We start from the raw sequence: 13,086 nt of genomic DNA, 5'->3' as shown, positions 1-13,086 counted from the left end.
GGTGGCCGTGGCCATGGGTGGCAATGAATGTGAGCTGCCATTTCTCTTTTCTCTGATTTATAAGACAGATTTACAGAGATGTAGGTGACTTATCTGGTAGCCAATGTGAACTGGTTCTTACTTAGAGCAGTAGTACATAGCCAGGATGCCAGCAATAAGATAAAACAGTTTTTATAGCTGATCATCAAAGCTAATTTACTTCTCGCTCCAGAGAGATGAAAGATCACCGCTATTACAAAGCGGGGAAAAGGTAGGAAAACTTACAATCGTAGCTGCTTGTGTCCATGTTTACTGTGAAGGCCATTAGTTTCACATCTGGGAATTAACTGAATTCAAACAGGGAAAGAGCATTTGAGAGGAGCAGTACATTGCAGACCAAGCTCACAAAAGATGAGGTCCATTAAAGTGCATAATGTAACCTAGTGACTGAAATGAAGCTGAAAGCAGTTTATTTTTGGTATGACTAACAGCTCATTGCTGTTACCACCTCATGTAAATTCAGTTACAGCAGAAATCAATAGTGTAAACAAGGCAAATCCTCAGACCAGCATTTTTCAAATGAGGTCCAGACTCGGTTTCATCAAGATCACCTGTCTCTGGAGTGCCCTGTCATATCTTTTAGTGCTGGGGGCCCAGATTTTCCACTTAACTGAGGCTACTTTACAGATTTGTCATAATGCTGGAGGGGATTAAAATGGCTGCAGTAGCTAATGGGGCATTCTCTATGCTCTGGGAAGCCATTCAGCAAATAAAGTTAATGGAGGTAACTGCAACCTCTTGTATCGGCTTCTTACCTCTGATGAAGGAAGGGGGTACCAGAGAGCTAAGGCTTGCTAAGCATGTTTTGCTGCCAGAGCTTGTGCTTGCAGCAGAATTGAGCTCGCTTACCATGCCCCAAGACCACAGCAGACTATTGTAGTTGCCATTCTCAGAATATAGCTTGGACACAATTGAGGATTAAGAATGAGATCACAGAATGGCTAGGATTGGAAGGGACCTCTGGAGGTCATCTGGTCCAGTGCCCCTGCTCAAGCCGGGCTGCCAGGTGCCCAGGACCATGTCTAGACGGCTTTGGAAAATTTCCAAGGGTGGAGACTACAACCTATCTGGGCAATCTGTGCCATTGCTTGGTCAGCCTTACAGGAAACAGTGTTTCCTGATATGCGGGAGGAATCTCCTGTGTTTCAGTTTGTGCCCACTGAGTATTTTTTCAGTTGCTGGACACCACTGAGAACATCCTGGCTCCATCTTTTTTTACACCTTCCCTTCAGGCATTTATATGTATTTGTAAGATCTTCCCTTTTTCAGGCTAAACAGTCCCAGCTCTCTCAGCCTTCCCTTGTAGGAGAGATGCTCCAGTCCTTCATCTTTGTGGCCCTTTGCTGGACTCTCTCTGGTATGTCCATGTCTGTCTTTTTCCAGGAGCTCAGAACTGGACACAGGACTCCAGCTGTGGCCTCACCAGTGCTGAGCAGAGGGGAAGGATCATCACTCTTGGCCTTCTAGCAATACTTTGTATTATGGAGCCTGACACCATTAGCCTTCTTCACAGCAAAGGCAGATTGCTGGATCATCTTCAATTTAAGGTCCACCAGGACCCCCAGGTCCTGTTCTGCCAAGCTGCTTTCCAGCTGGGTGGCCCCCAGCATGTACTGGTGCCTGGGGTTGTTCCTCCCCAGGTGCAGGACTTTGCACTTCTCCTTGTTGAAGTTCATGAGGTTCCTGTCAGCCCATTTCTCCAGCCCATTGAGGTCCCTCTGGATGGCAGCACAGTCCTCTGGTGTTACAGCCACTCCCCCTGTTTGGTGTCATCAGGAAACTTGCTGAGGGTACGCTCTTCCCCATCATCGAGGTCATTACTGATGAAGTTGAATAGGACTGGACCCAGTATTGACTCCTCGGGTACACCACTAGTCACTGGCCTCCAACTAGATTTTGTGCCACTGATCACCACTGTCCTGGTCCAGCTGTTCAGCCAGTTTTCAATCCGCCTTGGAATATGAATTTATATTTTTACTGAGTTTATGGACTTAAAATATGTACTTATTTTAGAATGCTTTTTTAAAGAATACTTTTTTCTGCAGAGAATAAATAGATGTGGGGCTTAAAAAGCCCTGTGAAACGTGTCTTGCATGCTTATCTTGTGCTAGCTCACATTCAGGTCAAATAGAAACGCAACTAACGGGTTTTGCAGGTCTAGTTGTCGCCCTTTAAGTTACCACTTACAGCTTTGCCCTTCCAGCTTTACCTTTTTCCTGCAGGTTAATGTCCTCTGGCTAAAATACCTTCCAGGAGACTGACTGGTGGATCTGTCTGAGAGGGGGGTTTAAACTATTGGTTTTATTTGCAGTGAGATGGAGCAGGGCTGCCCATAGTGCCCTCAGCTGTCTAGGCAGTAACTCCTTAAAACATTCCAGCCTTGAGATAAGGACTGTTGGGGTGAAAATATATATTACATATATGTTAGCCCAGCAGTTTGCTGCTGAAAGAGACAGGTCCATCTCCTCCCTGTCCTAGCCTTTGCAGGCCTGCCCTGAAAAAACTTGCTAATCAGCGGAAAGATATTTGATCCAGTTGGTTGTTGGTTTGTTTTTTTTTTTTTTCCTGGATTAGTGTTCTGCTGGGTTAGCAAGCTGTGTTAGCTTGGCACAGGACCTAACAAGTGCCAGAGGCGGTGCCAGGTGGTGGAGGAGGACAGGATGCTCTGACTGTTGACATCAGCAGGTTGTTAGACTGGCTCAGCCGTGTAACACATAGCTTTCCAACCTCAAACCTTTTTCATTTTCCACTGCTTCTCCCACTTTAGATTCTTTTAAACATTAATCAGCATTTTATTTTATTAACAATATTGTCTGAAAATAATGAGCACTGATCTTAGAGGGGCACACTGAATATTTTTGTCAGCAATACTTGGTCTCTATTTGAAAAAAATAGAATTACTGTGTGACTAAGATCTCTGTGACACAGTGGTAGCTATTCCTTTGTGTCACTGGGCAACTGAAATGGAGAAAGTTTGGGAGTTTTATCAGTTGTTTGGGTTTTTTAAGCTATTCATGGTGGCCGTAAATTTGTATTTACAGTAAGACAATTGTATATTCTGGCTGAAGTAATTGATATAAAAAGAAAAAATATTATTAGAGATTAATTCTGGCTTCTCTAAATAGTATTGCTGAAATAAATGTGGCTACTGTGTTTGCTGGTTGAATTTAAAGATGATGGATGAAAGGATAGGTACAGACTGATCTCATTTCAGGCTTGGCAATATTCAAAGTCCAGATTGGTAAGATAAGCACAGAAGTTCCAAGCCAAGAGGATCCTACATACTCATTTCAGTCGCATAACTGCAGTGGTAGCAGTTTGCCAAAGGTGGCTGAGTTCTGCTCCTCTAGGCAAGTGTATTTTTCCCAGTGTGGTCATTGCTCAAACCGAAGTCTTTTCTTGTTTTTTCCGTTTTAACTTCTATGGGAATTCAGTAGAGAGAGTTCAAGAAGAACCCAGGGTTTGTGGTCATGTGGATAGTCATGCCACTTCTTTTTAAAAACAAGATTAAATTTAATCTCTTTAACCAGATTAGTCAATACTGAAAGTGTGGGCAAGTCGGGATTGTAAATAAGGTGACAGAATTAGATACTTGATATGTCTGGTGAGAGAAGTGGAACATTTATGACAACAGAAAGCAGTCAACCATAGCAAATGTTGTTCTTGTAAATGTTGCTGAGAAATTTAATTGACCCTGTTCTGTGCAGCCAGTGGTGGGGGATCACTTGCTCCTTGACCAGATGCACATTATAGAAGCGCTCTTCTCTCTTTCTTGACAAAGTTCCATATACCTACTTGGAGCAATAAACGATTATCTCATAAGCATGACTACCAGCAACAGGGTAAACTCTTGTTTAAACTTGCTCATAACCTATTTAAATCTTTTATATGTGCTTTCAAGCAGCTCCAGCACCCTGCCATGGTACAAAGTGCCTACAGTGAAGCTGGAGCTGCACTGCTGCCGTGAGAAGGAGAAATGTAGCTTTTGCACTTAGAAATGTCACTGGACTGCACATGGAGGAGATGTGTGAATTATTAATGAAGTATAACTACAGAATCAGTAAAGAGGCTGAATTTCAAGACTGGTTTCAAAGCACAGAAACCTGAGGAAGGAGAGTCCTGGTTTAGGTCACTTGTGCAAAGCTCTACAATTATGAGTAATGTCATGAGAAAGTTATTTTGTATAGGAAGCCAAGAGGACCATGGCTTTTATGGCCTAACTGCTGCTGGGTATTATGCTGTTTGGTAAAAAAAAAATGGGAGATGTTTCACCTTAAGGTTGGTTAAAAATATGGACATTAAAAAGCTTGAAAATAAACATACATCAGGAACCAACTTGCCTTAAGCATGACGGAGATGAATTTTTAATGTCAGAAAAGAGGAACATTCTCTTTAAGCTGGAAATGGCTTCTGGTTTTGGCTTTTTTTGGCATAAATTCTGTGAATTAGTAAGTGTAAATGGGGAAATTCCATTATTGCGCTATTGTGCAATATTGGACTAACAATTGTAAGCATATAAAAGGCTGAGTTAATTTTGTAAGTTTCATGAAGCCATTAACGGTTTATCATCTGTCATTATTGGAAAGAGTATTTTCTTTTTTTTTTCCTTAATGTTGAAAAAGTGGCTAATGAGATCTGAATGTGATGGAGTCCATTTCTAATGAAGACAAAATATTCATTGTAGTAAAAAATAACTGAATCAGCCTCCAAGTGCAGAGTATGGATCATGAATATATAAAAATAGGGAAGAAAAATATCTTCCTATTCTGAGTATGGGGATGTACTATAAAACTGAACATGCTACAGTCAGAAAGACTTAAGATATGTACAATATTCTCAACCATGCATTGTAGACTTACCAATCCAGCTTTAAACAGATTTACATAGACAGTAGTAACTATGGTGGTTTGGAAGTAGGAGGTAGAAGGCATTTTTGCATAGACTGGCCCTTGCTCTTAAGGACTCCTGCACTATGCTTACTAGAGTCATTGATTGCAGTGTAACTTTTCTAGGTAATCTGATGGCATAGGAAAGGCACGTGGTATTCTAGTGAGGAAACGCTAGTATGAAATATCTTATTAGGAAATATCTTTCCAATTTTGTGTGGTTTCAAAGCTCAGGATACTACTTCAGGTATGCTTCTGTTCATTGTCCTGAACTATTTTCTTCTAAGAAATAAAAAAATACTAATCTGTGGGAAATCAATAAACAAAGTTAAGCCATTTTTAAATAAACCTGCTTGTCTTAAAAGCAAATATTCAATGCAGTAAATAAAAAAACCAAACAAAACCCCAAACCTCATTTGGAATGTTTTCTGGGTTTTTTTAAATTTTTACAAGCAAAAATTTAGCTAAAGTTTTAGTATGACTTTTTCCAAATTGCTAATTACATCTTGAAGGGAGCATGGGTTTGAAATCCAAGGAGGCATTTGTGGAAATAACTTCACATATAGAATCACAGAACGGTTTGGGTTGGAAGGGACCTTAAAGCCCATCTAGTTCCAACCCCCCTGCCATGGGCAGGGACACCCTCCACCAGACAAGGTTGCCCAAAGCCCCATCCAACCTGGCCTTGAACACTTGAACACTTCCAGGGATGGGGCATCCACAGCTTCTCTGGGCAACCTGTTCCAGTGCCTCACTGCCCTCACAGTGAAGAATTTTTTTCCTTATATCTTATCTAAATCTACTCTCCGTTTAAAGTTAAACCCCTTGTCCGATCGCTACCTGCCCTTGTAACCAGTCCCTCTGCAGCTTTCTTGTAGGCCCCTTTAGATACTAGAAGGCTGCTGTAAGGTCTCCTTGGAGCTTTCTCTTCTCCAGGCTGAACAACCCCAACTCTCTCAGCCTGTCTTCATAGGAGAGGTGCTCTAGCTCTCTGTTCATCTTCGTGGCCCTCCTCTGGACTCGCTCCAACAGTTCAATGTCTTTGTTTCTGGTGTCCCCAGAGGTGGATGCAGTACCCCAGGTGGGGTCTTATGAGAGCGGAGTCGAGGGGGAGAATCACCTCCCTTGACTTGCTGGTCAGACTTCTTTTGATGCAGCCCAGGATACAGTTGGCTTTCTGGGCTGCAAGTGTACATTGCTGGGTCATCTTGAGCTTCTCATCAACCAGCACCCCCAAGCCCTTCTCCTCAGGGCTGCTCTCAATCCATTCTCTGCCCAGCCTATAGTTGTGCTTGGGCTTGCCCAAGCACATGCATAGTTCTAGACCTGTTTGGCCGCTTTCTGTCAAAAGTGACCTCATATCTTGCGTATTCAACTTAAAATGCTCTGGAGTTTATTTTCAAAGGTGCGATGCATTCACACTTTCAGCTGAATCTGTTTGGAAAAATCAAACCTTAGTGTTTATCTAGGAGTCCACCTTATCACTGAAATTGGAAATACTTCAGTAAATATCAGCTGAACAGTTGTAATGGAAAGGAATACTCACTTTGCAGGTCTACCAGTATGCCTGGTGGCTGATGTCCCATGGTGCAAGTGCCCCACACATTCCTTTGCAGAGTGGCTTAGCTACAGCAAAGAACACTATTGCGTTTTCCTCTTCAGTTAGCCACGAGGAAAAACCACCCAGAAATAGCATTCAAGCTACTGTGTCCACCAGAGTAGTCCACCAAGTACTCTTGGTTTATCCTTTTTCTCCCTGTGTGGCAATAAGCTTTACTGTTGTGAGTTGTTTCTCAATGAATGGTCAGAAGATATCTCTGAACTGGGACAGTAGGGCAGTCTGATGGCCCTGACTGGAGCAGGCTTACTGCTGCGTTACAGAATAGCCATGATAGCAGATAACGTATATTTCATGCAAGTTTTAGTTAGCTCATGCTGACAGAGCAGCTCACTTTGAACTAAAAGTGCCACCAGACTAGAGGTTTTTGCTCTAGATGGCATTTTAGGTATGGGAAATTCTTTGAGATGAAGGTAAGATAATAAACGTAGGTGTTAAGTACTTCTCATCACTGGGGTAGTTGAAAGGAGCTGGTTTGCGCAAGTGAGATGTCCTGCTAGTTTGTTGTTTGAAAAATTTCACGTTGATGTTTCTCATGAGTCTGGTGCTGTCACAGATCTGGTCGTAATTTTATGAATTCTTCTCAATGTGTGGACTGTTAGTATCCTCATATCTACTGGAGTTGTCGAATGCTCCCTGTCACTGTAGTATTTCTCTCCATCTCTCAGCTTGCTTAGCAGTGACAGTCTTTAGTTTGAAAGCGTGCTGATGTGTGTGGTTTGGTTGCTGTCCTCCCACACATGGCGCAGCATGCTCACGTTAACCTTTCCTGCCCACGGCAACTTGCACTGACCTTGAGTATGAAGCTGAGTATGAGCTTATGAGTGTGAAATTGCTTTAAGCTTTAGCATGTTTATTGTTTGCTCATGCTCACTGTATGGATTACAGTTTACAGCAATAAATGGTTTGTATTGGATCTTGTTCTTTCAAAAGGTATAGGCTAAATCCTGGTCCTGCTGGTTACCCTGTGTGTGTTTGGGTGAATGGGAGCCTGCGGTGTTAGAGGGAGGACAAAATGGGGAAGAGTCTGTGCTGCAATACCCGTTGGCTCTGGAGAGGCTGCACAGAGGATGCTGGGGTAGGCATAGCACTTACCTATTTATTAGTATACAGAAACCACTTCTACAGAGAAAGCAAATAATAGACCCGGAGGGAAAACATTTAAGAGTCTTATTTAGAAGGAAGCCTCTGTGGAGTCGAGGAGAAGATGGCTTTCCAATGAGCTGATCTTGAGAGGTGCAGAGGGCTCTTGTCTTCACTGGCAGTAGGGGTATTTGCTATCAGGATCAGACTTGTGTGAAAACTGTCTTGCATAAACAAAAGAGCTGTTACAACTCACAAACCCCCGCCAGGATATAAATGAAAAAAGCAGAATAAAAACTTGAACATTCTTGGGCAGTGATACTTTTGAAAGTCTCTTCCTAAGGAAAAAAGGCTCTTCTGCAAGAGTTGTATTTGGCTCTTATAATTTGAATAGAGAGGAGACAGAAGCTACTGAAATTACCGTGGTGATATTTTAAGGAAGGAAAAATAACTTTATAAGCTCTGGGGCCCACTCTAAAGCTGCAGGTTTCAGGGTAGAGTTGTGTAGCTTCATTGCAACACTAATCTTGTACAAATACTTCCTTTGGAGCATAGCAACCTTGTAGAGTTCTGAAAAGTTATGCTATTTACTTTTCTTTTTTTAACAGAAGATTAAAGTGTATAAATTCTACTGTTATTTACTCCTATAGTGCTTATCCTTTATTATTTTTAACTTAATTACCCTGATTTATGTGGTTTCCTTAGTCATTGCGTAGGTGACTTAATTCTTTATATAAATGAAAGCACAATTCAGTATTAAAATGCTTCTGATCACTGATTAATCTTGTTTTTTAATGTGAGATGAATAGCTTCTGAAATGAGTAGATTGGCAGAGCCTTTTTTTGTTCCAAGTCATAGGTAGTAACGATAGAGCTTTCTTAAAATACTTGCAAGTTTGCACACTAACTTTATTCCAGCTAGACCTGGAAGACAACTGGGAGTTGGCTGTTGTTTCCCCTCTAGGAAACAGAAGTGGATATACACTTCCACACTGAATTGCTTGCAAGTCCTTAGCTGTACTTACTGGGGACATACCTTAACGACTGTCTCCAAGAGAGGTTGCGGCTTTAGATCAGTTCAGCTCTTACTGTTTAGTAATTTGTAACGAAATTATGCACAGTTTTTTCCCAGCATTGTCAGAAAGAATGAATCAAAATTTTTAAAGTGCAGTCAGGATAGATGGTTTAAAACACACACATGTGATATTGTGTGTGTGTATACATATATATATGTAAAATTAAAGATGTGATGATTAACTTGTAACAGTGTTTTTCAACATCAATTATATTGCTGCGCAAGTACAATGATGTATTTACAAGTTATCCCACCTAGAATGATGCCTGTCGCATCCAGTTTGATAGAGGATATTGTGTTTGTACCTCTTATGAAAAACTAAAGAGTAAATATACGTGTTGGAATATACGTGTTCTTCACAAGATTTGTATTTACATGCTAACTCAGAATATGAGTAGCCACCTTTTCCAATTGTATACTACCTCTACAATGACTACAACCATTGTTTCTACAGATTAGCAGCATTAGGAAAATAGTTAAATTTAACTTTTCTTTGCACTTGATTACATAAAAATCAAGACAGAGAGTTAGCAAGTGACTTAGTAATCTGTAGATGACTGATCAATGGATACTTTTTAGGTTATAGTTAGTCAAGCAAACTTACAAACATCTTTGTTGCTATAACAATACCTGTATTGTTGTTCCTATATATAGATCTCTGTGCTCAGCTAGAGTAATGGAATTGTGAGAAATCCATCTCTGATGAGAAAGAGCAACGTAGGAAGCTGAGTCTTGCTTCAAGTAAATACACAGATGTAAAAATTGCATAAGCCATGTTATATTTATGTTGATTTATTTATTTTATGATAGCTGCTAGTCCCCTGTAACAGTAGTGAATGCTTGGAGCAAAACCCCAGTCCTTCCAGGGGAGCTGCTCATCAAAGCACAAGGTGCACCAACAAGTGAATAGAGACATAGTGCAAATCATTGGTGAGATGTTACAGTAAGAGGAAAAGTTTTACTGCAGGTTACTTGCCTACACCTTTCTTGTATGATAGCTTGAGGAAGAGGAGGGTTGATTTAGGTCTGTAGCTAGCCACTGCTCAGAGCAAGTATAGTAAGGAATCAGTTTTCTTTTAGGTAGATCAAACAGTAGGAATTACTTATCCAAAATACAGCTGCACATAAAGCTGGTCAGCATTTTGAGCTATTGAGGTGAATGAATGAGAAGACCGTGTTCTGCAGCAAAGGCCCCAGATACCTCACGGTAGGGCAAAACGAGTCAGGAGAAAAGCAGCCGAGGGAATCTGAGAAGAAAAATCTGAGAGGGTCTGGATAGAAGGTCTGCTGGAAAGCAGTAGATGTTGGCAGTGGGAACCATGAAGCTTCTTCCTGGTTTGTTTGTTCCCGTTACCCCTCTCCCCCCAGATTCAGGAAAGTAATTTTTTAAAATAAATTTTTTGCTCATAAGCAGAATTACTGTATTGCTGATGATCCATAAGACCACAAATAGTGGCTGAAAACCCAAGAGAAGACAGATGACAGTAGGCAGAGCTGGGGAATTTTTAAGCAGGTGCAAGTGAAAGCTGTTCAAATAGGAGAAATGATTTAGAGCTAGTCATGTGAATGGAGGCAGCTTAACAGATGTGTGGGAATGCTCACTTAAAAAGACTAAGTCATAAAGAAACTTAAATTGTAAAAGAAGTTGGTTATGTTGCAGTAGTGATTCCCTGTTCTCTATAACATTTACCAAAAGAAAAGTATGGTATAAAATGAGGATCTGCAGTAATTATCTTTCTAGAAGAATTTTGATGTTTATGAGATGGTACAAATCAGACATAGCTGAAGTTGAAGAGTGTAGGATGTAGTTGCTGAGACACTGACAAGGCATGGATGAGAATATTTACCTTATGACTAGACAGGAGGGGACGAGTCTTAAAGGTGCTGAGAAGGAAGAGCTGGAAGATAAATGAGATTCTGGAAGGCCAGAGAAGGCCTAGTTTTAAAAGGTTGCGGAGGAGAAGCTAAGAAATTGTAAGCTACGAAGATAATTTCTAGAAAAGTACTAGAAAAAACAGGCTTGTTGAAAGTACTTGGAAGATACCAAAATTGCACATCAGTCAAAAAAGTTTTGACAAAAAAAAAAAAATCTATCTCAGACTTATCTATGTTCTTTCTGCCATGGGGTAATAAGTCTTGTGGGTAGTAGCAGATATCCTGTGTTTTCATTCCAGTAAGTGTTTTGTGATGCTGCTCTATGAGACCTTTTCAGATGAAATGACGTATATAAACCTCTTGTAAATCTGTTTGCAGAACACATGGGAAGCTGGTACAGTGTTCAGTAGATATTGGCAGCTTGTTTTCAGATTGAAAGACTGTCTTGAATGGGATGTTCTGTCTTGCATTTCAGTATTTTCACTAGTGATATTGTTGCTGAAATAGAAGCTTGTTGGGTTCTCAGGTGACATAAAACTTGAAGGAGCTGCAAGCGTTTTGGACAAGAAGTCTGGAAAGCAAAGTGGTATATTGGGATTAGGTGTGTGGTGGGTTTGTTTGGGTTTTTTGTTTTGTAGAATGTGATTCAGTGTGGACAAGTGCAAAAGGTAAAAGTTTAGGCAGGAATGCCGAAATGTCCAAATACGGAATGGGAATCAGTAGCTAAATGTCAGGGTGTTCCCAGCAGGACCTGGGTGACAGGATAGTGAATCATAAGCTCAATATGCATCAATGATACCTTGTTGCTGTGAAAAAGGCAAATGATACATTAGGATGAAAAAATGGCACTGTGAAACCTTACAATCTGCTGGTAAGGCATCAGCAGTGGTGCTGCATCTGTTTGGGGCAGTAAGTTTCAAGGAAGATGTGATTCAGGGCAGGAACAGCAGGAAGGATGAGGTTCCCAAAAGCCTGGACTGTGATGAAGGGTTGGTGGAGCAGCAAGTGTTTAAAGCAGAGATGGCCTGGTGATGAACAGCAATCTTCAAAGACAAAACACCCCCTCAGCTCTGTAGTTGTGGACTCCATCATCTGAACCTTGAAAGAGTAGGTAAAGCAGCTGATGCCTTGGCTAGGAAACCTCTTGGGTCCTGTCCTGGGGCTCCGGTTGCTCGCCTGTGATAACTGTGGACTTGGGCTCTCCTCCCTTCTTGGCTCAATTTGTCAGAGTCCAGTGTTCAGATAGCATTATGGTTGTATTAGAGGGGTGGCTTGAATGAAAGGTGTCACCCTATGGGCAGATCGATGGCCCTGAGAGTGGAGAAGACGGCAGAAATGCTACAACTGGGCTGGGCAGACTCAAAGCTCTGTGAGGACTTCAGAAAACTGGGAAGAAAAGGCTTGTCTGAAAGAACCTGAAGGTATGTGGTGGTTCTTTTGAAAGCTGAAAAGTTGTAGGTGACTTTGGGCCTGATATGGATGGAGGCCTGGCTGATTTATTTCGTGTCCTTTACTCTTATTTATGTTGCTGCCTTATGTCATTGCTGCGATCTATCGTAACTGTAATTGTGTACATTTGACTGCCTGCCTCTCAATTGCAGGAGAAGAGTAAATTACAGATAACGTGTTGTAGTCATGGTTAGGAAGTTGCATCAGTGCTACTGCAGAGAACTTCTTTTTGTGCTTTTCAGGCTCTCCAGCGCTGGTGGTTGGCATCTGCTGAGCAGCCAGGCCGTGATAAAGGCTTCTCAGTTTCCTATTTTGCAGGACAGGGTTTAAGGCTTTCTCCTTCTCACTTAGGTTTGTATTTTTTCCTCTCCTTGAAATTCTTCCCAAGAGTCAGCTCTTGGATTGGGTCGGACTAGATCAGAGTCATAATCACCTCTTGCTTTTTATCTCAATTCTAGCCATTTTGGAAAGGTGAATAGAAATACTTGATACTTGCTTTTCTTAGAATAATACTTAAAAAAATGAATTGAAAGGAGGCAGGGCATTATTCATCATATCTGACACACTGGAAAATAAGGGGATGGAAAATATGGCCATCTAACACCTGGCTACATTAATTATATTTGCATAATCAGTAATTGCTTGGTGAAAATGCCTCTGAAGAGGGAACTGCAGCAGTATCCAGTGCTTCTTACCACTAAATGGCAATGCTGTTTAAAAACAAAACAAATTAAAAAAAAAAAAGTGAGGCCGCCCTTACATTTGGCTCTGGAGCATATTCTACCAGAGAAGTTCTCTACAGAGGATGTTGGGTTAGCCAGGCTTTTCTGAGGTTTTGTCAAGTTGCAGAGCAGCTCCTTAAAAGGAGATGCCAGTAATGCAGAGACCTTCTATACTTGTGAGAGCACAAGTTCCATGGGTCACATGCTGATGACCTCAGGATTTCCTACGTGAGGATAAGCACAGGAGGAGAAAATAGTATGAACAACAGAGACAGACAGCATGGGCGAGACAAAATCTAGCTATTTCTTGACAGCCGGGGTGACTTCTGCGTGTTTTCAT

The 13,086-nt window shown here is 41.4% G+C and overlaps 1 protein-coding gene across 4 annotated transcripts in view; it reads left to right on the top strand.

Annotated features, from left to right (window-relative positions):
- The window catches only part of TEC (tec protein tyrosine kinase), a 56,649-nt gene that overhangs the window by 19,358 nt on the left and 24,205 nt on the right, over nt 1-13,086 (top strand). The gene's annotated exons all lie outside the window — the stretch shown is intronic.

Source organism: Grus americana, chromosome 4 (assembly GCF_028858705.1).
Source record: "Grus americana isolate bGruAme1 chromosome 4, bGruAme1.mat, whole genome shotgun sequence".
Lineage (NCBI taxonomy): Eukaryota > Metazoa > Chordata > Aves > Gruiformes > Gruidae > Grus > Grus americana.
This window is presented reverse-complemented; position numbering and strand designations above follow the sequence as displayed.